Raw genomic sequence first — 27902 nt, 5'->3', positions numbered from 1 at the left:
CATGCATGATGGATTGCTGACAGGCTCGAGCTTGTGCAGTAAACCTCACCTGCTGTGAGTTCAATGGTCACAACACATCTGGAGGACAGCACTCCACAGCACTTCTCCCCACACTCACTCCACAGCACTTCTCCCCACACTCCAGCTCTTACCCACATCCTCTTCTATATCATATATATGTATATATGTGAGATAGATAGATAGATAGATAGATAGCATGTATATATATACTTTATTCTTTTCAGCATAATTAATTCATGGAGTCTTGTTGGTTGGAAAAATTAAATTTGACAAATAAACCAGGAATTTCCAACACTAACACCGTCAGGTTTTAGATGGTCATTTTCCCTCCTTTGCTCATATGGCTGGACATCTGCCAAACTGAGGTTATAGAGGTGAAGTATAATCCCTGCCCTTAGGGCACAAAAAGTTTGGGTGTGAGGAGACAGGTTGTTAAGATATAATCGTGAAATTCCTATGAGAACTTTGTACTGAGGGCTAGAACAGGACGAAAAGGGCCTCCATAGTTCAGTTATGGGTAATAGGGGTCTATGAGGATGGTATCTAAAGGATTTGGGGGAAGATAATGCCTAAACATACCATAAGAATTCAACATGGCTAGAGGAAGGAAGATTCACCAAGTGTAAAGGCACTGAGGCAAGTGAGAACACCGTATACTTCAGGGTACTGCAAATGATTGCGGAACTTCTGAAACATCCCATGGGGTGGGGGGTGGTACAGCAAAGTATAGAAGTAGAAGAAAGGAAGCAAGAGCCATGCATGATAGGCATGGTATGCAAGACCAATAATAGGCATAGTATGCAAGACCAATGTACATTATGATAGGCATGGTATGCAAGACCAATGTACATTATGATAGGCATGGCATGCAAGACCAATGTACATTATGATAGGCATGGTATGCAAGACCAATGTACATTATGATAGGCATGGCATGCAAGACCAATGTACATTATGATAGACATGGCATGCAAGACCAATGTACATTATGATAGGCATGGTATGCGAGACCAATGTACATTATGATAGACATGGTATGCGAGACCAATGTACATTATGATAGGCATGGTATGCAAGACCAATGTACATTATGATAGGCATGGTATGCAAGACCAATGTACATTATGATAACCATGGTATGCAAGACCAATGTACATTATGATAGGCATGGTATGCAAGACCAATGTACATTATGATAGACATGGTATGCAAGACCAATGTACATTATGATAACCATGGTATGCAAGACTATGTACATTATGATAGGCATGGTATCAAGACCAATGTACATTATGATAGGCATGGTATGCAAGACCAATGTACATTATGATAGGCATGGTATGCAAGATCAATGTACATTATGATAGGCATGGCATGCAAGACCAATGTACATTATGATAGACATGGCATGCAAGACCAATGTACATTATGATAGACATGGTATGCAAGATCAATGTACATTATGATAGGCATGGTATGCGAGACCAATGTACATTATGATAGACATGGTATGCAAGACCAATGTACATTATGATAACCATGGTATGCAAGACCAATGTACATTATGATAGGCATGGTATGCAAGACCAATGTACATTATGATAACCATGGTATGCAAGACCAATGTACATTATGATAGGCATGGTATGCAAGACCAATGTACATTATGATAGACATGGTATGCAAGACCAATGTACATTATGATAACCATGGTATGCAAGACTATGTACATTATGATAGGCATGGTATGCAAGATCAATGTACATTATGATAGACATGGTATGCAAGACCAATGTACATTATGATAACCATGGTATGCAAGACCAAGGAGTTTAGTCGTTAATTTGCCATTAGTTCCATGGGAATTGTCTCATCCAGGCTGTCAATTTAGAATTCTAGGGAACAGGTTAGCTCTGCTAAAGCAAAGAAGTGTCATTTCATGAACCACAGAAATAGTATAGGACAAGTTTAGCTAATTGATCTCTTTTGTTCAGTCAAATAACAAAAACCACAAGGTACAGATGTTTTGTAAAACTGGAAGACGCTTGTTGCAATGACAGTAAAGTTGTCTTTTGATGGAAGTTGCTTCTTAGTGATGGCACCAAAGGCAAAAACTGCCCCAGCACTGCCCCAACTGGATTCTCTGAGAAAGCTTGGGAAACAGCAAGCAGAGCACAGGTTAAGAGCGAACTGATGATATCTCCAAGAAGCCTTAGTAGACTGAGCTCTACAGAAGTAATGGCTGCATCCACTGCCTCATGGACAGATCTCCAAGTTTGTACTTAGCATGGACACAGTGAGTGCTCAGTACGTATCAGATGAATTCACGAATGCATAGAGGAGCCAATCCATAAACAGAAATAATCACTTAAATAATCTCAGCACAGGAGGGGAAACTAAGCACATTTGGAGAATCCTTGAAAAGTTCCTAAGAAAAGCAGAATTCCAATATAAGGCAGGGTGTTACCACACAAGTATGAACAAATTACCATGAACATTTGCTGGATGTGACTCACTCTGACTGGTACAGCCACGTAATCTGCATGAAATGAGCCTTGACATAATGGTCACCAGTGAGTTAGATGCCACAAAGCAGTTTTGTGAGCAATGAATGACACAGTAAGTATCAGCTGTGTATCTTGGAAGGGGTCCCACGACAGAAATGGTGCAGGGTTCTAAGTACCTAGTGCACTTTGCACTAAATCCAACTTGCCCAGATACTATGTAGAACTCTTATCTAGAGGAAGTCACTTTGCTTCCTTAATGCATGAAATAAAGTCAGTGGGCTGAAGAGATGGCTTAGATACAGCGTTTGCCTGTGAAGCCTAAGGACCCAGGTTCAATTACCCCAAACCCATATAAGACAGAAGCACATGGAGGCACATGCATTTGGAGTTTATTTGCAGTGGTTAGAGGCCCTGGTTTACCCAGTCTTCTCTCTCTCTCATAACTAAATAAAAATAAAATATTTTCCAAAAAAAACAAGGACATATGCTTCTTAATGACCCTTCTGATGACAATGGGGCATTTCAAAATGGTGCAAAGTAAGCAGACGGTCACATATACCTGTTTGTGACAGTTCACTATTCCCATACTCTTCTGATGGGACCAGGTCACTGTCAGAGTCCTGAGAGCTTTGTAGAATTAAAGGAATGTGCAACCCATCTCCTCCAGGAACATCAAATATGAGCCAATTATCTCCATGCACCCAGTAGCAAACAGAGGGGGGAAAAAAAAGCTTTGTATAACTTTTTATGGCTGAGTTAGAGCCTTCTGAGATTATGTGGCTCAAACCAAAGGTGGCAGATACGGAATTTAAGTCATATAGATTATGTGAGCTCAAAACCAAAGGTCCTAAAGATATCCTTCTATGACCAGTGTCTCATAGTCTCCAGAAACTCAGAATTTACAGGAGGTCCCTGGTGGGAGATTAACAGGGAAAATGTAAGTAAGCGAATTCCTGATGAGTTACAGCATGTCTGTTTTCTATAAGGTTGAGTATCAGCTCACATGAGCCTGATCACTCAGCAAATGGCTAGTGAAGAAGGGTCAAAGACATCAAAAATCAAAAAGGTCAACAAAACCTCTCATGATGTGCTTTGTTTTTTAGTTTTTTTTTTTCTTAAACAATTTCTGAGCTCTTCAGACTTAAGAACTAACAGACTTACTGGAGAATTAAATGCTAAGTATAGGGAAGAATTTTCCTCTTTCATTTTACATTATTTTGAGGCTGTGATTTGGTTCTCCTCCAAAGTTCTGCCATCTCTTACTACCACCTAAGATGTATAACTTGCAACATAAACATTTATGACAGTCTGGATAGATGATTACTATGAGGACATGGCTTTTCACTACAAAGCTGATCTACTGACTATAGTTCTAAATGAATTCAGTCCAGAGGCACATATCAAACATCCAACACTCAACACAGCTCATGAAGCATTTCTCCTATTTCATACAATCTGTCCAAGTTGCCATTTGAATGAGAGTTCCTTCCACAGTTGATCACCAAGACTAGTTATTAGAAATAATTTTTTTTGAGTTTGTGCTGAAGCATGGTCCTCCCTCCAGGAAGCTGATGTAGGAGTTGTACATTATTCTCTTTACTCTGTAAAGGGAGCTCATGGCAAGATGGTAAAAAGAAATATACTGACTTAATGGCATTGGAAAAGACAACAGAAGAAATTCATCCAACTCCCTAGAGATAAGGTTCATGCAATTCCCAAAGGAAGGCTGGATCTTCCTTTGATTCTACTTTATATCACCCATAAACTATATCTTTTAACACAAAACTCTCATAGGCAGTAATCACGTCAAAACTTGAGGGCAGTTCAAACTAGGCAGATCTAGAATGTCATTAATTAAAATGTACAACTGATTCTATTCCTGGTCCTGGTAATCAACTGTGGAAAATAGTTTCAATGACAAGAATGCCTACAGAAACATGAGGTTATGTTTATATTAGTGGGGCAATTTCATCTCTCAGTTATACTATGCTTTGAGCATTTGCAGTTTGATTATTAAAGGAGAAGCTGTAAGCACCTCTTCATTAATCATGACACAGTTTTTACTGAATTTTTCAACATACACATATGTTTGTTCACATATGGACAGCAAAGTGGAGGAGACAGTGAAGGAAGCAAGAGAATTTAAAAAGATGGAGACTATTGACTCATAATATAAACTGCCAGTTTCAAATTAAAATACAACCAAAGAAAGAGTAAAATCAAGGATTTGATGAAGATTGTAACTAAGGAGTGGGAAAAATAGGTAACTTTGTCTACACACCTCTAAAAATTGGAAACCCTATTCAAGTAACTTCTGTTTGGTGGGCTTGCAAGGAAAATCAGTTGCAAAGCACAGCAGCAAAATACACACACTCAAAGCAAACATTGCAGTGGCTTCATCACACCAAGAGGCTCCCAGCTCCACTCAGCAAGCATAGCTTTACCAATCTTTCCTGCAGTTCTTCTCAGAATCCCTGCAAAGAATTAACATAACTCCAGGCCGTGAAGAAAACTGAAGAATGCACCCTCCCAATTCAAGGAAATTTCCAAAGGCATTACCTGGAAGTGAGCTGTGGGATGTGAGGAAGTCCTCAAACAACAACAACAACAACAACAAAAAAAAAAAACTAGTAGAGAATGCTAGGCAATATGTCAAAATTTTCCTTCTAGTCTATTCTCTAACTGAGCATGCTACCACTAGTTAAATTACATGGATCAACAAGAAGTACATTTGTATATATGCTTGCATATATACATACGTGTGTTTATGTATATGTGCATGCAGATAGACGATAGAAAGATAGATAGATATACAATTCTGATAACATGGGTAAACAATCTGTTGAGCAGAATAAAGAAAGCCTAAGGATTTCTTTTTTCTCTCAAAGCTGAAATTGCTGCTAATTAAAATGAAATATTTTCTAAATGCATGTCAATTTGCCTGTAGTGGTAAGTGCAGTCTATTTCCATGACACCCATGATTTTAATTCTACCTATCCTGCTGAATGTTACAAGTTGCCAGGCACTGGCACCGGATAAAATCCTTTCAATGGGGGGGGGGCGCAAATTAAGCAAAGTAAGAAACACCATTAAGGATAAAAGTAAACAGCTATGCATTCAAGACTCATCAGAGATGAAGTCTGCCAGGAAGATCACAACGTTGCTGTGAATCAGAGCTGAGTGAAGGAAAGAGTAGCTATGTTAGAAGCCATGCAAACAGCGCTGAAGTATTCCAGACGTTAGTTAAGGATTCAAAGACTGCAGTCTGGAGGAAGCAGCTTTCGCTCAATCCCTTTTGCATTGCTAACCAATGTGCTCCTTTTACTCTTGAACTGGGATAATCATGTAAACAGCTACAAATTCTATTTAAAAACGTGCCTCCCAGCTCTTATGTATACAAGGAGCCATTCCCCAGACAAACGCACAAAATCAAAACAAAAACACTGAATGTGTCTACTTTGGACCTAGGGAATAGGATCAAGGCTTATGCCTGATGTCACTGTCACTATTTTCAGAAAAATCCACACTGACAGTAGAAAAGTGGTGAGGCGGAGCCAAACAGTTACAGAACTTTACATATGTTCCAGATTCCCAGGGAGCAGATTTCACTCCTTAGTCGTCCCCCCCCCCACTTCGCTCCCATTGTTTATCACAAAAGTCTCACTGATGGGAGGCGATATGATATCGGATAGCAACCCCTCCTAGACTGAGAGACCAGTATTGGAAAATTCACACAAAATCAAACAAGATAATTCATCTCTCTCCAAGACAAAGCAAGACAGCAACTTGGGAGCTCATTTTTGGCAATGTTGCTTTGACCAAAATTATTCAACATGTCTGCTATGAAAAGGAAAAGAAAAAATGAAAAGAAGAAAAACAAACAAACTCCCTATAAAAAGGAGACTCCTGCAATGCACAAGTTCAACAAGGTGAAACTATTGAATTATTCTTGGTTTCCTCTGGGCTTCTAAAGGCTGCCACTAAGAGACCTGAAGTAGTGGGGGTGTTTGACAGGTAACCACAGGAGACCAGGTGAGAAAATGAGAGTCCTGTCTTGGAATAAACAACCTGCCACACACATACTCTTCACTGGAAACCTGCTCATTTCTTAAAAGAATCAAACCATTTTAATAGAGTCAAGGCATTTTGATCTCCAAGCAGGAAGACAAAACTACATCGCCAAGTCTCATCACTACCCCAGCACCCTGTAAGCACAGTTTTACAGAACCGGGACTGGACTCAGAGCTGAAGGAAGCAATGAGGTCATGCAGTCTACCCTGCCTTGCCAGCACAGGGTTCTTTTCACTGCCAACATTCCTGCCCAAGTTGTAAACCCCACAAGACACAGGGCATTTCTGGACGACAGGCAGGTGCGTCAAACACAGGCTGCCCACAGCAGACTCTGACATAACTTACACGTGTGCTCATCCTCACTCAGAAAGATGGAATACTCTGCTCTGTGGCAGGTCACCCCCCGGACGACCCCTCCAAATGCTGACAGTGTCCCTCAGCACACCACTGAGAAGTCCTCTCACGCCGATTTTTTTTGTTGTTGTTAAATCAGTCAGGCTCCATACACTCCTGCACACTGCTGCAGTTTGCCATCGTGAACACATTTCCCCCCGGCTGCTGCTTCAAGGACAAAGAGACAGCACTTATGTTTCCATCATAGCCGAAGAGCTCAGGTTTATGAAAATAAATAAAAGACCAGGAAATCCAGACAGATGACCCTGGGCATTTTAGCTAGCTGCGCCCTCCGGATGGACGAGGAGCCCCGAGAACAGAAGCTATGCAAAGGGAAGGTCACTAAGCAGAGCTGGGAAGAGTGAGCGATCGCATCGCAGTACTGCAGCAGGGAGGCTCATTCTAAGCAAGCACTTACCATAAAAATAGAAAGAGTCAACAGAAGGAGAAGGGATCCTTCCTCAGCGTTGGTGGCAGCAAGCAATCCTCTGCGAAGCTCCAGGCTCCAGTCAAGGGGAGGCCAGTAAAGTGATGAGAGGCAACAAGCCACCACACAGGTCCTTTCCTGCCTCCCCTCCAGCCCGCATGCAGTTGTTTGTGCTGTGAAAACCCTGAGAAGTCTGGAGCAGGACTCTTCCGAGAGCAAGCCGGAGTGAAGGCAGCGAGTGAATTTCACCACAGTCTCAAATCATCACGCCCAGGACTGGTCCTCCCCACAGGGTGCAGGGGCGGCATGGTGGGGGAGGCGGGGGAAAGGGGGGCACCAAGCTGAGCTCGGAGAGGTAGGATTTGGGATCGAAAGCAGCTTCTTTGGAGTGGATGGAAGTGCCAGTAGAAACATCAGTATTCCATATCAGTTATTGCCAGCAACCAATCAGCCCAGCCGGGGTGGGGGGGGGGCATGTCAGTGTGACAAGAGAGCAGCAGATGACAGCCGGTCCAGGACACCACAGGACACTTCCCTGCCTACAAGAGAAGTTAGGCAGGGTTGGCACTATACTGTCTACCCCCGTCACCGTTAATATTTGCTTTGTCAATTTCCAAAGACCCACAGTTACACGAGCCACTCGGGAAGTTTCCAAGATATCCCATAGCGTCTCTGTAAGAAGCCAGATTTGAAGCCCACTCAGTGATGTCTAGTGGCATCCCACAGACCAGACAGCTCCGATGACAGGCCTCCCCGAGGTCACCAAGAGTTCAGCTAATGGCTTCTTTGTGCCCAAAGTGCTGGTGGAAATGCCAGAAATTATGCTTTCTACCTCAACAGGATAAATTCAGACAGGGAAGAGCAAAAGGTCTCTGCTACTATTGGACCCTCTGTCTTCATTAATTTTGCTCTGTGATATATGTGCAGAAATATTGTTATAATGAGTTTCCAAGGATAATTTGTATTTTCCTTTGAGGTCTCAAGTCACCTGTGAGATAGGAAATACGTGTTTGGAGTAAACCATAATAATAATTTACAGAGATACTTAAGTGAGAAATTCTGAGTTACATCAATAAGAAGGCCTTAGTGGAAAATGAAGCATGTGAGGATAATTCTAAACTTTTCCAGTTTGCTTTTCTCTATATTCTGTTTTCATTCTGAACCTATAAAGTTGGCACATATATCTTAAGTTGTTTGGATGTAATGATTAAAGCAGGTTGGGGAGTGGCTTCTGACATTAAATACTGGTCAAATTGAATTCCACAGTAAAACTTCAGGACTTTTTTTTTTAACTTGGGGAGATTGCCCTGGGTCATTTTCTTTGCAGATGAGCCAAGACCTCCTGCCAGCTAAGAGTAGGAAGATACAAGTGCACCATGTTTTGTTTTGTTTCAGGTGACTCACATGACACAGGGCTTCTATTTTAGTTCTTTGTTTTCACCTAGAAGTTGGGACTTTCACTCGATGTTCTGTTATGACTTCTGTTCTTGGGCAAGCTGTAGGCTGACATGAAGGAACCTGGACGACCACCACTTGCAAAGAAGAGCTGGGCTGAGTCATGGCAGGAGGCCATAAAAATGCTCCACATCAAGGATGAACTTAACAAGATGAAATTTCTTAAATGAAGAGAAAAGGATGCTTTGACAGGGTGGCCCTATGTTTATTAAGTAAAATTAGGAGATTTTAAATCTGTCTTGTCATTTATCTCAGTGCAACTCAAGGAACATCAACTAAGTGCTGTGGTTGCAGAGATGTGCCCCTGCTTTCTGAGTAGCCTGGACAAACTTAAATCCCCCTTTTCTATCACCACAATTCTTGCCAGGACACTGTTGAAGTATCCTTGAGGTGAAAACGCAGCCATGAGGCTGGGCTTCAATCTCAGAGCTCTGAATTAACCCAATAAGGCAATGTCCACAGCTAATTTTAAGTGCACAAATAACTTAAAATCTAATTTGTGAGGTCCTTTAGCTGAATGTTTGGTTTTAGCAGCTTAAACAATGCTGGCACAAAACATGGGCAGCAAATCAAAGAATATATTTAAAGGGAATATTATTTAAAGCTCCTAAGTTAATTGAGATTAATACCCTCTATGAAACAGGTTCAATACCTTGAATATACAGGATGATAATGAAGCATGAAAAAAATAATAGTGCAGTGATACAAGCTGCCTAATAGATTAAATAATTGCACATCTATATGACAATTAGGTCAGTGAAAATGGCATTTAAGTCATTTACCCAAATGTAATTAATTTTTGAAGTTTGGTCTCCATTCCTCCCTCTTCAAAAAGAGATAGAAATAGACCACATTCAAACAATAATAAACAATTTTGTAATATACAGAATATTTTTCCAAATGACTGGAACCTGGGGTATCTCAGACTGTGTCTTGCTCACTGATGCAGCCCCCACACTTAGTAAAAATACAGCTTCTCAAGGAATATTTGGGCACACTCCTGTTGCTGTTGACCATCTGATATAGGTCAGGAAGTGATGTCCATGCTCTGCTTATGCTATGATTTCCCCCTGTCATCATGGAGCTTCCCCTTGAGTCTATAAGCCAAAATAAGCCACACACACACACACACACACACACACACACACACACACACACACGAGAAATATTTGTCAGGTGGCCAGTAAATTGGCCAAGGGAATTTTGCCAAAGTTTTACAGGAGCATGATTGAATGCCTTATTTTAGAAGACTTCAGGATAAGTTGAACAGTATATCTAGAAGTTGAGTTATGTAGGTACTGTAGTCATTTGTTTCCAAAGAAAAAAAGATAGCTTTTTCAGGAGATTTGCTTCCAAACAACTTGCTGACATTCTTATATGGCCCGAAAGATGAAATGCCTCCCATCAGTCTAGGCACAGCTTGTAGAAGCTGCATTCGACCTTTAGAAACCAGCTCGAGGAGGAAGAAGATGCATGCATGTTTCTTAAGCTACCACAAGGGTAAAACGCCATGCAACTCCATTTTTGCTACTAGAATTTGGTAAAGAATCCCCCCTCAAAAAAAAAAAAAAAAAGCTAGAATAGTGTTTTGTCAATTCATGGTTTATAATTTGCATAAGGAGCCCCTTTTATCTAAAGGAACTAAGGTTTACTAATCCCATTTTGTGCTACGTTTTATTCTAGTGGCTCCTCGCGCACTTGGCTCTGTGTGCTCCTAAGACCTGAGTGGCATGTGCACTAGGAGATGTGGGATTGCATGGTGGGAGGAGCTTACTCAAGGGGTTACACCAGGGCGTTAGCAATCAGAAGGGCCTTCAAGTTATTCCCGCTTTTCATGGAAACATACCAACGTGAATCTAGGACAGTCCTCCAAGAAGGTTTCCTGACTATGTAGGGATCTTCTCATGATGCCAACTGCATCTGAGAGAGGCAGGACTAAGAATGTCTAAACTGAAACAAAAATTCCTCTTTAACTCACAGATTAAAAATATCTTATGTTGGGTGGAGAGATGGCTTAGTGGTTAAGCAATTGCCTGTGAAGCCTAAGGACCCTGGTTTGAGGCTCGATTCCCCAGGTCCCACATTAGCCAGATGCATGAGGGGGCGCACGTGTCTGGAGTTCGTTTGCAGTGGCTGGAGGCCCTGGAGCACCCATTCTCTCTCTCTCTCTCTCTCTCTCTCTCTCTCTCTCTCTCTCTGCCTCTTTCTCTCTATCTGTCACTCTCAAACAAATAAATAAATAAATAATTTAAAAAATATGCAACAGAAAAGAGTTCTTGATACTTGTAACTTAAAGAGAGAAAAATATATTTGTTGATTTATTTCCCTCAACTCTGATTTCACATGTTAAGGCCAGGATGAGTCATCTTCAATTACTAGAAGGAAAGAACATTCCAGAAAAGTGTAGGACTAATACAAATAGCAAAGTGTAGTCATATTTCTAATACCTAAATTCCCTTTCTGCTTGCTGTGGGAGGCCTGAAGTAAGGAGAGAAGGAGTTGAACTGCTAATACTTCCCAACCAAAGGTCACTTACTGGCTGAGAACAATTTCCCAAAGTGCTTAGTAGGCGGGTTTTCAAATATGCAACAACAGTTCCAAATACATAAAAGGCATCAGAAGCATATAAACATAATCATAGCATCCAAGTCTTCAAAAATTTGTTTGTCCTCAGCATTTCATAGCCAGAAGAATCCTATAGCATCATCAAAGATAAAATCATACAGAAAGAATCTTTTAAGATCATAGTTCTGTGACTTTTTCCCTTTTGTATTTCTTTCTTAATAAATAGTATAGTGAAGTTAATTGATGTCTAGCCTCAAGAGTAATGGAGAATAAGACTGAGTCTAGGGAAGCCAAAATAAGGTGTAAGTGTGTGTGTGTGTGTGTGTGTGTGTGTGTGTGCGCGCACATTTGGAAAAACTGGTGTGTGGGGCTAGAGAGATGGCTCAGCAGTTAAGGAGTTTGCCAGCCAAACCTAATGATCCAGGTTCAATTCTCCAGTACCCATGTATAGGCAGATGCACAAGGTGACACATGTGTCTAGAGTTTGTTTGCAGAGGCTGGAGGTCCTGGCATACCAATTCTCTCTGTCTCTCTTCTCTCTCTATCTCTCTCTGCTTACAAATAGATAAAACAGTTAAAATTTAAAAAGATCTAGTGTGTGCATATAAAATCCCATTGAGCTGTCTCCACATCCAACTAGTCCTAAGTCTCAGCACTGTTACCTTTATATTTCCTCCCAACCCATATTAGCATTATAACCAGTTCAAGACCTCCTTCTTTCTCCTAAACTATTATAATGCATTCAAATCGACCCCCTCATCCCAAACTAACCCCCCCATCAGTTGATATTAACATTTTCTTTCTAAAGCAGAGCAAATATAACCATGCTATTCCCTTCTAACAAACCTGGAGGAGTCAGACTGAATGTAGTAGCTCTTGACCCTGACATTCAGGGCCCGCTGCACCCTGGCCTCAGTTTGCCCTTGCAGAACCACTTACCACAATCATTCCCCTGATATCTTATGCCATCGTGGCACTTAACTTTCTGTTCTCCACAGACTCCACTTTGATTGCAGTGGTCCGTTTTTCTAGAAACACTTTACTCATCCTTCAACACCCAGTTCACCACCATCTTCATGGCCAGGTATCAAGTTCCCTAAAGTGACTTAGTCACTCTGTTTGTCTGCAGCATGTTTTCTAGTCTTGTGTCACAAACACAAACAGTGAATGCCCTGTGCTAAAGAACTGTCCTTTAACCTATTTAATGGGGATCCTTTGATATTGACTGATACACAGGAAGTTCATGATGAATCTCTCAAACCTGTATGCCTCAGAATAGTCAAAAGCTCTTTGAATGAAACAGAAGTTCATTTCCTGGAAGTCTGCAGGACCACAGGCTTACGAACTATATATATATCATCCTTCAAGCCAGAGTTTCTGTGGTTGAAGGTATGATGGGCGTTAGGTTAGAATCAAAAGAGCCAAGTCTCACCCCATTCCCTGTCACTTGAGGCAATCTCTCAATCTCAGTGAAGCTAAAGCTTGTCCTCCTTACTTTCGATGGATCGGTCTTCTGAGCTCCAAATGAGGTGAGGAACAGTGAAGAAAGTACTTCGAAAGCTGCACAAGGATGTGCTAGTGAGCATAGCTATGGTCACTGCTATCAACATTGTTTTAGAGTTGGTTGTTGCTGCTAATATCTCACCCAAGCCATCACAAAACTTGTTAAGACAGGTACCCCCCTTGGCCAACCAGCACAGGAGTCATTCCCAGTGTCTTGCTTGGGTCCTGCTGGTCTGCAGCAGGGATACAGATGAAATACTCTCAAGACCCTGACTCACGTCCTACCTCTGCTACTTTCTGGCTATGTAGACCTGGTCTTGCAGAACCCAGTCTGTCACCTAGAAAGGAAATAAAAATGCTTCCCTCATCACACTGCCAAGTGAGATAGGTAAATATTTACAATAATGTTATATATATATATATATATATATATATATATATATATATATACATATATATATATATAAAATAATGTTATATATATATATATATATATATATATATATATATATGGTTGGGGAAAGGCAGTCATGCTACAATATCTACATATGCCCCAACTTTTGTCTTCTTTCTTGAAGCAGCCAAGAGTCTGCTTTGAGTTTTCCCAACCTAGAACCACTTTGCCTGAGATTTTTGACATGTCTTCTCATCTAAACATCTTCCCTGAGTAGCCAGTTATCTTTCTCCATTTTTCTCATGATACTTATCTATGTATCTCTAATTTATTTTTTATTGCCTGCTAATGTGTATCTTCTGTGCTTTAATGCATGCTCTTCCAGAGCAGACTCTCCTTTTATGCTCCTCAGAGCCTAAAATGCATACTCAATGCACATTTCTTACAGTGCAGCCAGTATGTGTATAACTCTTCCCATGCTCTCTATATCTGTACAAAGCTCACATTACCTTTGACTACTGAAAGAGAAATATTGGAAGTCACTTAATATAGGACCCAGAACAGTCCCACAATGCTCACATTTAAATAGATATTTAATAATTTATGACACTTATTAACAGACATTAAAATGCTATCCAGGGCAAGAATAAAGAGAAATCACCAAGAATTGCATACTGATTCCCACCTGCATAACTGGAGCTGAATGATTGAGCACAAACATTTTATTAGGTTTAATAAATGAGGATTTTTATTGGATACTTATTTCATATTTTCCTTCTATTTTGATGCTAAAATTGTTCTGGTACAAGGCTATACCAGGAAGAAATTTACAAGGTCCTTGATCTCTGAAGCATTGACTGGGACAAATGATTTCAGGGAGCCCAGGAATCTACGTAATTTTCCCTTCTTCGCAGGGAGTTGTCTCAGAGGCAAGATACACAAAATCCTCCAGAGCCTGACCACATCATTCCTATTTCTGAGTAGCTCAGCCTTACAAGAGACCTGATAAATAAATAACCATGGCAATCCTGTATAATGTATGAAGGTTACTTTCCAATGGTCATTTCAATTAGGATATTTTCAGTTAGCAATAGCACGACAATTTACTAAACAGACATGTGAATTTATTTGTCATAAGCAGGAAACAGGAAATAGGCAGCCTTTAAAAAAAAAGAGGGATAAAGATACCCTAGACACAATAAGAAACCATCATCTTCTACCAAACTTACTGTCTCATGACTGACATTTTTCACTTAAACACATCACAATCTTACTCTGTTGCCCAAAGCAAGTGACTTTTGTTGAACTCTTACATGGACAACTGCTTTGGTACTAGGAAATCTCTGTGTCATTCTTACTTTAACCCATCATGTCCACATCACCTCCTGAACATTTCTTCCATCCTCATCAAATAGCCATTGCCCCAACCTAGCTGCCCATTCTCCCCAGGGCTAACGTGATGATCTTTCTGGCTCAAGTCTTAATTCTATTCTATCTATCCTTGGCACTGCACCTGTGGGTTTTTAAATGAAAACAATATCATGTTCTCCTCAGCTGAGAACTCTTCTCTGCTTGTTACCTTTTGCAGGTTGAAGGATGCACCTTTCTTCAGCACGTGAGAGCCCGAGACTACTTCCCCCCACCCCGCCCCCATTTTCCTCTTGCCATCACTTCCAGTTTTCCTACTCTCAACCATTCTTGTGTCAATCTCCAGGGTTCTGGAACAGGCTTTTGCCCTGGGCTCATCTCTCTGAAGTCTTTCTCTCCAAGGCTCAACTCCAGCATCTCCTTCCAGTGACACTCCCTCCCAATATTGCAATACAGTTAACCATCTCCAAATTTGGTACTGACCATACAGTATTACAACTGTGGCTAGACATTTTGGTGCCTGCCTATAATCCCAGCACTTGGGAGACTGAGACAGTAGAATTGCTGTTCAAACCAGGTCAGTCTGGGCTACACAGTAAGATACTGTCACAAAAATAAAAACAGAGGCAAAAACAAAACTCTTATGTGCTCCCTTCCAGAAAGCTCAAATGTTGAATTTTATCCATGTTCAGATGTCTAGAAACAAATTATCTGTGGAAACACTTAAAGACTGGATATAAAAAGATTCAGCTTTTTTGTGTACCTGGCTCCTTACTAAATTATGTGTCTTCTGAGGAGTTGAATAGACTCTTACCAAATGTTTCAACCTCTCAGTTCATTTTGATGCCTGGAAGAAACAAATGCTTAGTGTATATTTGAAAAATTATTTTGAACATGATTAGCCAAAAGAAAAAAAAAAACATTTGGCTCAAAAATTTTTAAAGAAAAACAAATAAATAAATAAAACCTCTATGAAATTATTATTTTTTTTTTTTTAGATAGGGTCTCGCTCTACCTCAGGCTGACCTGGAATTCACTATGGAGTCTCAAGGCGGCCTTGAACTCATGGCGATCCTCCTACCTCTGCCTCCTGAGTGCTGGGATTAAAGACGTGCGCCACCACGCCCGGCTGAAATTATTTTTAATTAGCCCTTTTAGTTTTTGTTTTTTTTCTTTTCTTTCTTTCTTTATTTAGTTTTACTTTTATTTATTTGAGAGCGACAGAGAGAAAAAGATGCAGATAGATAGGAAACGGGTGCACCAGGGCCTCCAGCCACTGCAAACAAACTCCAGATGCATGTGCCATCTTGTGCATCTAGCTTACGTGGGTCTTGGGGAATAGAGCCTCGAACTGAGGTCCTTAGGCTTCACAGGCAAGCGCTTAACCGCTAAGCCATCTCTCCAGCCCTTGTTTTGTTTTTTCAAGGTAGGGGCTTGCTCTAGCCCAGGCTGACATGGAATCATTATGTACTCTCAGGATGGCCTCGAACTCATGGCAATCCTCCTACCTCTGCCTCCCAAGTGCTGGAATTAAAGGTGTGCACCACCAGGCCCAGCTAATTAGCCCATTAAAAAAAATTAACTTTATAATTTCTTCTTCTTCTTAAGACTATATAATGCCACAGACATTAATTTATAAGCATTCTCTGTAACTCCTGACTTTTAATGCTAACCCAACTAATCAAGATGCCCTGGGAACAATAAAGAACTCCAAGTATGCGCTCTGCTTTGAATTTCCCAGAGAAAAGATACTGGCTGTCTCTGGTAGAAGGGATTTCTTAGATAACTTCACCACTAAGTTCTGTGCAGAAAGAGCCTTATCTTCCTACTAATTGAATTTCAGTCTAGAGAGATGGCCCCTAGCAACCCAGTGGCCTGCCCCAAGACAAGTGTCATTATAAAAAATGGCATGGTTTTGGAAACTGGGGCAAATTTGGGAGGTATATGGTGTAGCAGTTTCCTTCTCATTGCTGAGACAAAACACCTTACCAGAAGCAGTTTATGGAAGGAAAACGTGCATTTCAGCTTACACATTCAAGGGAAAGTTTCATCATGGTAGGGAAAAGTAGGTGAAGACAGCCATGTGTCACATCAGTTGGGAGGAAGCAACAAGGGTGAGCTAGCTAGCACTGGCAAAGGGGGCTGGACTGTAACATGCCAAGACCTGCACCTGGTGACATGACTCCTCCAGCAAGGCTCTACCACCCAACCCAAAGGCTCCACCAACTGGAGATCAAGTATAAGTCTATAGTGGACATTTTACATTCAAACCACCACAGGCTCGCCACATCACCCTCAGGCTTATACAATTTCCTCCCACACTCTCCTCACCTCACTGGAAATTGGCTACAAGGCATCCAAAGAACAGGATTGATGACATTCTTCTGCATATAGAGACCATAAATATCTACTAAAACATAAAAAATAAAAATAAATTAAAAAAATAAGAGGAGATTCTTATTGCTAAAATCCAAACTGGCAAAGTAGCCCACCTGAGCTAAGGTAAATATTTAGATAACTGTGCTGAGGGCAAGGGAGGGGGCTAGAAGAATGTCTGCTTCCCTATCCTTAGCACTGCGGAGCCACCAAAAGAGAATCAAACCCACCATTGCCATAGGATTGCCCCTCATTTCTCAACAACCAATTTCAAGTTTTATTATTTGAGCTGAGAGATGAAAGCAGACTTGCCATTTTAAAGGACCATGACATACTCAGATTTTGGTAAAATGAAACTAGGTCAAACATGGAACATTCTATACTTTTATAGGGATGAATTTCCCTTTCATGAATTTTCTGAAATCTTTTGAACCTCAAACGTAAATAAACCTGCATTACTTGTAGGAACAAAAATGGTACAGACACTTAGAAAGACAGTTTGGCAGGTTACTTGATTATTTTTTTTAACAAAACTAAACATACCCTTATCGTGCAGTTTACAAATCATGCTTCTTGGCATTTAGAAAAATAAGCCAAAAACTTATTTATGCCTACACAAAAAAATGTACATGCAATGTTTATAGCACCTTTATTCATAATTTCCAAAACTTGAAAGGAATTGAGACAGTTTTCTACAGGAGACAAATGAATAAACTGTGATGCATTGGGACAATAGAATACTATTCAGCATGAAAGAATATGAGCTATTGAGCCTTAAAAACATGTAGAAATCTTCCATTTACATTACCAAGTGGAAGAAGCCAATCTGAAAAGGTTACACAGTTCATGATTCGAAGGAGGAGGGAGGAGGGAGGAGCGGAGTCACAGAGACTTTTCAGGTCACTGAAACTACTGTCGATATTCTGCCGTGACAGACACAGGTCTTTGTAGGTTTATCCAAACTCACAGGATGCACAACATCAAGACTGACTGGGTGATAATGATGTAAGGAGGTTGGTTACTTGTAACATATGGACCACTCCGCTGGGGCCGGTTGATGGTAAGGGGCTCGGCAGTGTGATGGGGGCAGGCAGTAGATAATGAAGGAACCTCTGAAGCTTCTGGTCAGTTTTGTTGTGAACTCAAAGTCTATTTAAAGTTTTAAGGATTTTCTGAAGACTAGTTAGTGCTTTTATGAATTTCAATTGTCTTTTGAAATAGATATATGTGGAGGGCAAGGAGTGCGAGACTTGGGAAGACGAAGGAGGCGGGGGAAGGAAGGAGAGGCAGGGGAATAGCAAGGGTATTTCCCATTCACCTCAGAAAGCAAAGTCAGGTTCTAAGACTCACTAAAGAAAAGCACTAGACAAATAGCTCAGCACCATTTTTATACCTTCACAAACTATAAACAATAGAGACATGAGGCACTCCCATGGGACCGTTCCCATTGTCAGACCCTAACAAACCCTAATTTAGTGAGCATATTATGAATTCTATTAAAAAAATTTGAAAGAAATTTAAAAAAGAATTCTATTCTTTCCTTCTAAGGCTCCTCCCCTTTTTGGTTCATTTTGTATTACTGCCTAGGGCTAAAACCGGAAACATGTGTTAGTACAGGAAAAATTAGCAGGAGTAAGGACAAGAGAGAAAGAGCTACAAGAAATTTAAGTACATCTATAAATTACCAAATTTCAATTATAATTACAGGGAAAGAAAATGACTATCCTTGGAAGAGAACTGCAACCATTATCTCTAGAGAAAAGGAGGGAGATGTGGTTAAGAAGGCCTAAGGTAAGGAAGGGGGAGGACAAGGGTGTGGGAGGAGCCATCTAAGGGGAGAGATCAGGCACTGCATCGTGGAATTGCCAGTGTGATCGGAAGAAACATCTAGAACAAGCTGCACCCAGTGTCCCTGTGTCGGCAGATGGTGATACGCCCTGTGACAGAGGCACAAAGGACCTGAAGAACCTGGGGAGAGGGGCGATATGTCAACAGGTAACAGAGGCTAGGAGAGGCTGGACAGGCCTGCTAAGGTCCTGGCCAGAAGGTAAGAGACAACTACAAGGTCAGGAATGGATTCATGTTTTCATTCATGCAAGCAACAACACCATGCCTAGCAACTGTCAGTGACCCTGAAAATAGAGCAATAACAAGGGGTTAAGCAAAACGTGATAGGCAGTGACAAAGCTTCACGCAGCTTCGAATGTCAAGTGACACTTTTCACAGGCAACAAGAAGCCTGGTGGAATGGAGGTCATGAGATACAACATTCATTCTCTATCATTTGTTCCTTCTGGGCTTCTCCTATGTGGATGCTGGCAAGCTAAAACCTACACTCACAGGACTCCTTGGTGTGGGGACCATGAAGGAGAATGGGAGTTCCATCAATTAGATGCCCTTGCAGGGTATTTAGAAGGTGAAAATCAGGTAACCTTCTTGACCTCTATGATCTGATTTCTACTTTGACAAGGTCAGAGGGGTGTGTGTCTCCTCCACCCCCACCCTGCACCATTCTATGCGCCATCGCCTTTCTGAGTGCAGGACGGCAGTTTAGATCTTGAATGTCCTTCAAAGGCCCATGCATTGAAAGCTTGGTCACTAGCCTTATATAACACTATTGGAAAGTTTTGGAATTTCAGGGGTGGGGCTTAGTGGAAGGAAATTAGGTTGTTGCGGCTATGAGCTTGGAGGAGATATTAAAACACCAGTTGCTTCCTCCTCTTCTTCTTCCTCCTCCCTTTTCTCCCTCTTTTTTTTTCTTCTTATTCTTCTTCCTCTCTCTCTCTCTCTCTCTCTCTCTCTCTCTCTCTCTGTATCTGCTTTCTGGCCACCATAAGGTTAATGTATTCCTCTATCATATGTCTTTCAGTGCCTCACCATAAGCTCCAAAGAAACAAATCCAACCAACAGTTGCCCAAGGTCTGAAAAACTAAGCTAAAAATAGCTCTTTCTTCTTATATGATGATTGTCTTAGATATTTTATCATAGTAAGGGAAAGATAGCTGACCCATCAGTATGGATGGACAGTAGTATCACTGGCTCTCTGAGTCATCAATATCAACTATGGCTGAAAGTTCCTTAACTCTAGACTTCTAGTAGAGATTTAGAGTAGACCATATCTTGGAATGTAAACTTCCTCTGACTTTTGAATCCCAAAACTCTCATAGCAAATATTTGTCTGGTCTAAACTTGAGAGAGAGAGAGAGAGAGAGAGAGAGAGAGAGAGAGAGAGAGAGAGAGAGAGGACAGTGGAAAGAGAGGCAGAATGGCAGAAAGGAGGACAAGAAAGGTTAATGGCAGATGAACAGGATCTAAGAATACCATGTCCATGTATGAAAATGGTAAAATTCTTTTGTATACTTTTTATGCTAATAAATATGAATCAGAAAAAATAACATTTTTCCTGGTCAAAACACACAGAATGGCTACTATTTCCTATACCAAATCCTGAATGGTAAAGCCAGTTAGGATTTTTAAGTACCCATCCATTCCTTAACTCCCAGTATTTAGGAGGCCAAGATAGGAGGATTGTCACAGATTTTAAGGCCAACCAGAGCTAGACCTTGCCTCAAAAAAGAGAGAGAGAGAGTTTTTAAGTAAAGCAGAGAGACAATCAGATTTGTGTTTCAAGAAGTAACTTTGTCAATTGTTGAGAAGTAGGGTTTGAAAAAAAAATGGATAGACTAGAGATATATATGGGAAACTCTTAGCAATGTCTGGCTAAAACTGGTGGCCCTGGAGTAAGTGAATTGACTGAAACAGTTGTGAGAAAAACAAAGAAGAGAAGTAAATAAGATCTTTTGTAAATAGAACTTAGAGGGTGTGGAAATGAGCTGGATCACAGTGGGAGAAATTTCATGGTGGCCTCTGAAACCTTAGCCAAATTTCCTGGGGACCTTCTGAAGTGTCCCTACTATGCTGTGTGCTCTCACCACACCTACCTGAAAACTGGTTCCCACGTCAGACAAGAAGCCACCTTTTCTTGTTCCTCTTACCATAACTACAGAGCCCAGAGCCTGGCCCACAACAGAATGCTCCTTATACTCTGATGGGAGGATAGGAGGGAGAGAGGGAGGGAGTAAAGGAAGGAGGGTCCTGCCAACCTTAGAGACACTGTGAGAATTGAGATTGTAGTGACAAACTAAAACAATCACTGGTGAGTACTGCTTGAATAATGTTCAGTGAGATATTTCAGTGAAATGATTGCACATTTATAGACATATGAGCCTGGAGATTGAAAAAATTATGTAGATAAGGCAGAAAATGTGGAGACATAGGATGAGTGCTAAGTGCTTCATGGAAAAAAGGATACTTCAACAAACCTTGTTAATACCCATATTACTAACCAACTAAGAAGCCCCATAAAATACCAGTACTATACAGATCCTATATGCATAAAATACCATCACCATATAGACCCTGAGTCCTCAAACAAAAACCCCTTTAATCCTTCCAACAAATCACTAGTAAGTTATAATTTATCCCATTTTACAGGTAAGGAAACTGAAACTCAGCAGTTTGGCATTACCTGAGGTCTTATAGCTGGTGAGAACTGAGCTAAGAATCAAAACCAAATGTCTCTGACTCTAAGAGGCTGTGATCCTCATCAAGTTCCCACAGCCTCCATGAGATAATGGAGTTAGAAAACATAACCAAAGATTAGCCCAAGAGGAAAGAAAAGAAATGGAGAAACATGACACCAAAGACAGAGAAGCAGACCCTATGTGATGGAGTTGGAAAGGGCAAGAGGAACATACTATATTAACTCTAATCACATGGACTTTGGTAGAGAAAAGAAGGGAAGAAGAAAGTTAACTACATTCTTTGACATGAAGGGAGAAAGAATGGTTACTTGCTATGGACCACTTTCAAATGGCTTGAGGTACCCTGGAAGGCAAGAGATCAGACGATTGTCAGAGGGAGGATCAGAGCCCAGTGTAGGTTTTTCAGCATCAGCAAGGTGGGAGATACTTACACACGAAAGAGAAGAGACCAGTAAGGGGTAGAGATTATAGATGTGGAAAGCAAAAGGGAATGAGAAATATCCCAAGAGGATGAAGAGATGGATGAGGCAGAAAGGAGGACAACAGGGCTGGAGAGATGGCTTAGCAGTTAAGGCGTTTGCCTAAGAAGCCAAAGGACCCACGTTCAACTCTTCAAATCCCACATAAGTCAGGCACAATTACAGTGGCTGGAGGTCCTGGTGCACCAATTCTTCTCTCTCTCTCTCTCTCATTAATAAAGGCCAATCTGTTGGACTTGCCTCAAAAAATTAAAAAGAAAAAAAAATCAAAAGAAAGAAGGGAAAACAGATCAATAGTAAGACTGTGCTGTTGTCCCAAACATGACGTCCAGGCAGTGGTAAGTATCCAAAACATTATCTCCCATTTGCCAGTAAATCGAACAGAAATTATGCATTTCCCTCCAATCAAGCCTTACATGAATAAAAATGACTTATTTAATTTTGGTTGGAATTATTTCAATCCATTTTTGTAGCACTGATTATCCCAAGCTGATAAGAAACTATGATAGACAGTTAAATTTGTCCTCTGTTAACCAGAAGAAAATGATCACAAATTAATTGCCATTCACTAAATGCTGTCTGTCTTTCATAGCCTTCCAAAACATAGATCCACAGCAGGGTATCATGAAAGGGCCTTTGGAACAAAACAGTTATTAGCTGTTGTTAGAATTCACACAGTACAGTAAGTCATTATTTAAATTTCTAAAGTTGTGGACAGGGAAAATAGGAATATAATCAAGTAGTAAACAGATTAATTAAATATTATCTAATAGTTCAGGATACTGTGAGTAGTTTAGTAGCCTGAACTATTTCAGACCTCAATCCGACACAACCAAAACCCAAGGCGTAGGACTGAAAGACCAGTCCAAGTGGACATGGCTACAGCATCTATGGAAGAGGGATCCCCATAGTCCTGTAAGAAAAACCTACTTAGACATCTTCATCTCCCAGTCTTACAACTGGCAAAATGTCCCTGCAGTAGATAAGGAGGATTGCTTCTTTAGTAGGTAAATAGAAACCTGGGAGAGTTTAGCCATACATGAAAGCAATGTTATCAATTAAGTCATATCAATATTTTAACTTGTGATAAAGTCCTTAAATTTTCATAAAGCCTGACACATTGGGGTAGATAATAGATTGTCACTGTGGTTCTAATTAAATTATGCAACTGAGTAAATGGAGACTTGTGTTTTCAAGTTAAAAGGTATGGTAGAATTTTGAAAAATGTGTTACAAATCTGAAATGGTTAAGAGAAAGTTAGTGTGGCTGCCATCATACATTTAAATGTATTAGGTTGATAAGAATTAGAAATATTTTGCCTGCTAGGTAGAAAAAGGAAGTCCTAAAGAATAGCAAAATGATTAATGTTTCCAGGGGAACTTAATTAACCAAGTGAAGTCAAACAGTAGCCACCATATTCCTTGTAAGTATTTACACTTATAAATTAAAAATTGTGACCTAAGATTTTCAAGTTAAAAGCTTAAGGAAACCTTTAGTTCTTTGAATTTGTAACTTAAATAATCAATTTTTTAAATGACCGGCAAATACACAGACTTGATAGAAGAAACAAATGTTCTATCAAGAATATGAAACCACTGGTCATGGTGGCACATGCCTTTAATCCCAGCACTTAAAAGACCAAGATAGGGGCTGGAGAGATGGTTTAGCGGTTAAGCGCTTGCCTGTGAAGCCTAAGGACCCCGGTTCAAGGCTCGGTTCCCCAGGTCCCACGTTAGCCAGATGCACAAGGGGGCGCACGCGTCTGGAGTTCGTTTGCAGTGGCTGGAAGCCTTGGCGCGCCCATTCTCTCTCTCTCCCTCTATCTGTCTTTCTCTCTGTCTGTCACTCTCAAATAAATAAATAAAAATTGAACAAAAAATATAAAAAAAATAAAAATAAATAAATAAATAAAAGACCAAGATAGGAGGATCACTGTGAGTTCAAGACTACATAGTCAATCCCATGTCATCCTGGGCCTAGAGCAAGACCCTACCTCAAAAAAACCAAAACTCTACCAACAAGACAAGAAAAGACAGCCGACTCCCTGGTAGTAATGAGCCACCGCCTCGCACATCAGCTAGGGCCGGAGTGGAACCACAGAGAAATTGGCGAGATGAGCAAGAGCGCTGCTTCCACGCAGATCCTGGTAACCTGCTCTAGCTGTGATGGGGATGGATACTGAGGACACGCAAAACACACCAAAGCAGAAATTCAGAAGTTGCTGGGAGGTCCATACTACAGCAGACTTAAAGCCCTCCCACCAAGACTCAGGGAATTTTGCAGAAGAGGAGACAGAAGGAATGTAGGAGGCACAGGGTGAGAGGGACTATCCAGAGACACTGCCTCCCACCTCCCACATTGACTGACTTCTGCTCTCACAACTCATAACCCACAACCCCCTGTAAATACCTTGAGGTGAGCCCTCAGCGAAGTGGGGGCAGGAAGGAGGGAAATGATGGCACCCACCCATGATGTGACCATACAAAGATTCTACTTAATAATAATAATAAAAGGATAGAGCCAGGTGTGGTGGTTGCACGCCTTTAATCCCAGCACAGAAGTAGGAGGATCACTGTAAATTCGAGGCTGCCCTGAGACTACATAATGAATTCCAGGTCAGCCTGTGCTGGAATGAGACCCTACCTCAAAAAAAACAAACAAACAAATAAACAAAAGGATATGAAACCATTCACAGCACACCCGTTACTGATATGGAGGACAGGTATCTAGAGCCTGCACGTCAAGCACTTACCATGGGGGTGTCACCAAGTAGGGGTTCAAAGATAAGTAGGACCCACAGAGAAGACAGAGCACAGTTGAGCAGTGGCAGTGTGGCTGAGAATACCTCAGAGGAAAAGCCAGAACATTTGAATGCAGAAAGATGTAGAGTTAAAGAAGAGTTCCCTGGAGAGAAATCTGAACTAAGGAAATGCAGTGTGACTGGGGAGTCACGCAGGGCAGCAGCTGGCTCTGGTCTCTGGCAGCGCAACCTAGGACACTGTCCCTGGAGGAAGAGGCACGGGAGGGGTTGTAAAGCTTCACGATGAAGGTCTGAAATGGCCACCATGGCAGACTCAATAATAATAAAAACAAATTGCCTGCTGCAGAGAAGCCAACACTAATGGAGGCTTATAACACGCCTCCAAGGCCCAGGAAACATTGCGGAAGAGGGGATGGGGAAAAAAATATAAGAGCCACTGGGTGTGAAGGTTCTTTTCTGACACACTGTCCTGCCCAAAGAGACTGACTGGTGCATTCAAGACTCCACAGCGAATACCATTAAACTTATTAAGGAAGGCCCTCAGTGGAATGGGGATGAAGGAAAGTATATCCTGGTGGGAATATGACCAACATGCAATAGTTCATACAGTACAGTTTTCAATTAATAAAAAATAAAATAAATTTCCAAGAAACAGGGTTGAGTGGCATGAATCTGAGGCTTTCTCCAACAACTCAGGGAGTTCCTTCCCTCAGCTAAAAGTACACTAATATACCACTAGTATCAATCGAACTGTGACTGGTGTGAACAGGAGGACTCCAGGTCAATAGAAAACTGGAGTCAGTCTACCACAGAGGGAAACTTCAGGTTGGCGTTTAAAGAAAATTCCTGGTTCCCAGGCAGTCTAGTGATCTCAATTCTGACTACACTTAAAAAATATGGAGATCCCAACCCAAAGCTACTGTACCACACTCTGGAGGCTGGAGATCATTCTGGTAAGTATATGTGCATTAGTTTTCTTTTTAAATTGATTAATTAATAGATAGTGAATGGGTACGACAGGCCTCCAGGCACTGCAAATGAACTCCAGACACATGCATCATCTTGTGAATCTGGCTTACATGGGCCCTGGGCTATTGAACCTGGGTCCTTTGGCTTTGGCAGGCAAGTGCCTTAATCATCTTAACCATCTTAAGCCACCTCTCCAGCCTTATATACATTTATTTTTCTATGGTTTGAATTCTTTTAATAATGTAAGTAGCAACAACTCTTAAACAATACAAGAAGGTAGTGTAAAAAGATAAATGTTTACTCTCCTGCCCTCCACAGGTGTATACTCCACAACATGTTTGTGTGGATGTGGGTGTGGTTAGAGGCTGTGGGATTGACTTAAAGGCTTTCATATGGATAATTAGAAGCGTCACAAAATAATTTTAGTATTATTTTAATGATACATCTCAGTGGTGGTGTTCATAGAAAAACAAAAATTTCCAATATTTCTGTGTTTTAAAACTTAAGTGGTTGAGAAAACAAAATGCTCTAACGATTACCATGCTGAACCACATTGGACAACCACTCGTTGAAGCCATATGCCCACTTCCAGATAGGTAGATTTCAAGCCAAAGAAGTAATATTATAGGCTCCAAATCATGTACAGGCCAAGAGTCCCATGGACATGGATCTTTTGGTCATGTGCAGTGTCCTCTTCTCTACTTCACCCAACCTCCAGGGAAGTGGTATCCTTCAAACAGGTCAGGAAAAGAGGTTTGTCCACGTTGCCTTTTCCAGACTTGTGAGATGAGTGTGTTTTAAATCTTCCTGATGGCAGATGGCAATGCTGAGTGTTCTAGAACTGGGCTACGAGAATGTTCTAGAACTGTGCTGTGAGAATGATCAGTTTTTATTTAACACATGTTGATTGCTTACACTACCTGCCTTGTTGATTCACGTGACAGTAGTGAGTGTTCTAGAACTGGGCTACGAGAATGTTCTAGAACTGTGCTGTGAGAATGATCAGTTTTTAACACATGTTGATTGCTTACACTACCTGCCTTGTTGATTCACGTGACAGTAGTGAGTGTTCTAGAACTGCACTGCGAGAACGATCAGCTCTGACTCAGTTGATTTGCTTACACTTCTTGCCTTGGTGACTCACGCCTCCTTCAAGATCTGAGAGGAGCTGACCCTCCAGTGCCATCACCACCTGCAAGGACTGCTGCTGCTCACACTGTAAAGTCTTAGGTAGTGTACTCAGCTTAAACCTATGTAAAACTCCATCCCACAGCCACTTTAATCAAGATTTGACCAGGCCAGTCAATCCAGGTTCCACAGGAGCTGCTGTTACTACATTCTTAGCAAGACAAAAGGACCATCAAAAAGTGGAAAAACGGGCTGGAGAGATGGCTTAGCGGTTAAGCGCTTGCCTGTGAAGCCTAAGGACCCCGGTTCAAGGCTCGGTTCCCCAGGTCCCACGTTAGCCAGGTGCACAAGGGGGCGCACGCGTCTGGAGTTCGTTTGCAGAGGCTGGAAGCCCTGGCGCGCCCATTCTCTCTCTCTCCCTCTATCTGTCTTTCTCTCTGTGTCTGTCGCTCTCAAATAAATAAATAAAAAAAAAAATTAAAAAAAAAATAAAAATTAAAAAAAAAGTGGAAAAACCACAATGCAAAACAAATAATGTAAGAAAACAAGGAAAGATATCTCCACCAAGAATGCCTAATCACATAGTGGAAGATGCTAATGAAAACTTAGAGGAAACTCCATACATATAATTCCAAAATGAAATTATAGTAAACACTTAAGCAAACTTAATGAGGCCATGAACAAGTGGCTGGATAAAATAGAAGAGAAACAACAAAAATAACTCAATAGAATGCTGAATAAAAAGGATCAGAAACAACAACAAAAAAAAAACAATTCAGGGCTGGAGAGATGGCTTAGCGGTTAAGCGCTTGCCTGGGAAGCCTAAGGACCCCGGTTCGAGGCTCGGTTCCCCAGGTCCCACGTTAGCCAGATGCACAAGGGGGCGCACGCGTCTGGAGTTCGTTTGCAGAGGCTGGAAGCCCTGGTGCACCCACTCTCTCT

The 27902-nt window shown here is 41.2% G+C and overlaps 1 protein-coding gene across 6 annotated transcripts in view; it reads right to left on the bottom strand.

The window, feature by feature from the left end:
- The window catches only part of Ano4 (anoctamin 4), a 429439-nt gene that overhangs the window by 332925 nt on the left and 68612 nt on the right, over positions 1-27902 (bottom strand). Inside the window, exon 1 of one of the 6 annotated variants that reach the window (XM_004650215.2) lies at positions 7411-7741. The exons of 4 other annotated variants lie outside the window; for them this stretch is intronic. The gene's annotated coding sequence lies outside the window, so the exon portion shown is untranslated. Of the gene's footprint in view, positions 1-6944; positions 7322-7410; positions 7742-27902 lie in introns of those variants that run through there. One more of the 6 variants, XM_045153485.1, reaches the window with a different exon arrangement.

The sequence above is a fragment of the Jaculus jaculus genome, chromosome 6 (assembly GCF_020740685.1).
Source record: "Jaculus jaculus isolate mJacJac1 chromosome 6, mJacJac1.mat.Y.cur, whole genome shotgun sequence".
Lineage (NCBI taxonomy): Eukaryota > Metazoa > Chordata > Mammalia > Rodentia > Dipodidae > Jaculus > Jaculus jaculus.
Note: the sequence above shows the minus strand (reverse complement) of the source record. Positions and strands in the feature narration are given on the sequence as shown.